The following is a 2,937-nucleotide window of genomic DNA, read 5'->3' as shown; positions in this document are numbered from 1 at the left end:
CAATTCCGAGAATATTTCGTTACTAGGATTTCTGAAACCAAAAACGACGAGAAAACGTGAACCGGCACTTCGGCATCTTGTTAATAGGTTAGTTCCGGAAAATGCACGAATATGACATAAAGTGTGCATAAAACATGTAGGTATCATCAATAATATGGCATAGAACATAAGAAATTATCGATACGTCGGAGACGTATCAAGCATCCCCAAGCTTAGTTCCGCTCGTCCCGAGCGAGTAAAACGATAACAAAGATAATTTCTGAAGTGATATGCCATCATAACCTTGATCATACTATTTGTAAACATATGTAGTGAATGCAGCGATCAAAACAATGGTAATGACATGAGTAAACAAGTGAATCATAAAGCAAAGACTTTTCATGAATAGTACTTCAAGACAAGTATTAATAAGTCTTGCATAAGAGTTAACTCATAAAGCAATAAATCAAAGTAAAGGTATTGAAGCAACACAAAGGAAGATTAAGTTTCAGCAGTTGCTTTCAACTTGTAACATGTATATCTCATGGATAATTGTCAACATAGAGTAATATAACAAGTACAATATGCAAGTATGTAGGAATCAATGCACGGTTCACACAAGTGTTTGCTTCTTGAGGTGGAGAGAGATAGGTGAACCGACTCAACATAAAAGTAAAAAGAATGGTCCTTCAAAGAGGAAAGCATCGATTGCTATATTTGTGCTAGAGCTTTTATTTTGAAAACATGAAACAATTTTGTCAACGGTAGTAATAAAGCATATGAGTTATGTACATTATATCTTACAAGTTGCAAGTCTCATGCATAGTATACTAATAGTGCCCGCACCTTGTCCTAATTAACTTGGACTACCGGATCTTTGCAATGCACATGTTTTAACCAAGTGTCACAATGGGGTACCTCCATGCCGCTTCGTACAAAGGTCTAAGGAGAAAGCTCGCATTTTGGATTTCTCGCTTTTGATTATTCTCAACTTAGACATCCATACCGGGACAACATGGACAACGGATAATGGACTCCTCTTTAATGCATAAGCATGTGGCAACAATTATTATTCTCATATGAGATTGAGGATATATGTCCAAACTGAAACTTCCACCATGAATCATGGCTTTAGTTAGCGGCCCAAAGTTCTTCTCTAACAATATGCATGCTCCAACCATGAAGGTGGTAGATCTCTCTTACTTCGGACATGACGGACATGCATAGCAACTCACATGATATCCAACAAAGAATAGTTGATGGCGTCCCCGAAGCATGGTTATCGCACAACAAGCAACTTAATAAGAGATAAAGTGCATAAGTACATATTCAATACCACAATAGTTTTTAAGCTATTTGTCCCATGAGCTATATATTGCAAAGGTGAATGATGGAATTTTAAAGGTAGCACTCAAGCAATTTACTTTGGAATGGCGGATAAATACCATGTAGTAGATAGGTATGGTGGACACAAATGGCATAGTGGTTGGCTCAAGGATTTTGGATGCATGAGAAGTATTCCCTCTCGATACAAGGTTTAGGCTAGCAAGGTTATTTGAAACAAACACAAGGATGAACGGTACAGCAAAACTCACATAAAAGACATATTGTAAACATTATAAGATTCCATACCGTCTTCCTTGTTGTTCAAAACTCAATACTAGATGTTATCTAGACTCTAGAGAAACCAAATATGCAAACCAAATTAGCAAGCTCTAAGTATTTCTTCATTAATAGGTGCAAAGTATATGATGCAAGAGCTTAAACATGAGCACAACAATTGCCAAGTATCAAATTATCCAAGACATTTTAGAGTTACTACATGTAGCATTTTCCAATTCCAACCATATAACAATTTAACGAAGATGAAACTTCGCCATGAATACTATGAGTAGAGCCTAAGGACATATTTGTCCATATGCTACAGCGGAGCGTGTCTCTCTCCCACAAAGTGAATGCTAGGATCCATTTTATTCAAACAAAACAAAAAACAAAAACAACCCGACGCTCCAAGCAAAGTACATAAGATGTGACGGAATAAAAATATAGTTTCAGGGGAGGAACATCGATAATGTTGTCGATGAAGAAGGGGATGCCTTGGGCATCCCCAAGCTTAGACGCTTGAGTCTTCTTATAATATGCAGGGTGAACCACCGGGGCATCCCCAAGCTTAGAGCTTTCACTCTCCTTGATCATATTGCATCATACTCCTCTCTTGATCCTTGAAAACTTCCTCCACACCAAACTCGAAACAACTCATTAGAGGGTTAGTGCATAATAAAAATTCACATGTTCAGAGGTGACACAATCATTCTTAACACTTCTGGACATTGCATAAAGCTACTGGACATTAATGGATCAAAGAAATTCATCCAACATAGCAAAAGAGGCAATGCGAAATAAAAGACAGAATCTGTCAAAACAGAACAGTCCGTAAAGATGGATTTTATTAGGCCACCAGACTTGCTCAAACGAAAATGCTCAAATTGAATGAAAGTTGCGTACATATCTGAGGATCATGCTCGTAAATTGGCTTAATTTTCTGAGCTACCTACAGGGAGGTAGACCCAGATTCGTGACAGCAAAGAAATCTGGAACTGCGCAGTAATCCAAATCTAGTACTTACTTTACTATCAAAGACTTTACTTGGCACAACAAAACTCAAAACTAAGATAAGGAGAGGTTGCTACAGTAGTAAACAACTTCCAAGACACAAATATAAAACAAAAATACTGGAATAAAAACATGGGTTGTCTCCCATAAGCGCTTTTCTTTAACGCCTTTCAGCTAGGCGCAGAAAGTGTAACTCAAGTAACATCGAAAGATGAAGCATTAACATCATAACTTGTTCTAATAATAGAATCATAAGGTAACTTCATTCTCTTTCTAGTGAAGTTTTCCATACCTTTCTTGAGAGGAAATTGGTATTTAATATTACCTTCCTTCATATCAATAGTG

Source organism: Lolium rigidum, chromosome 3, assembly GCF_022539505.1.
Source record: "Lolium rigidum isolate FL_2022 chromosome 3, APGP_CSIRO_Lrig_0.1, whole genome shotgun sequence".
Lineage (NCBI taxonomy): Eukaryota > Viridiplantae > Streptophyta > Magnoliopsida > Poales > Poaceae > Lolium > Lolium rigidum.
The sequence above is the reverse complement of the archived record's forward strand: the minus strand, read 5'-3'. Positions refer to the sequence as shown.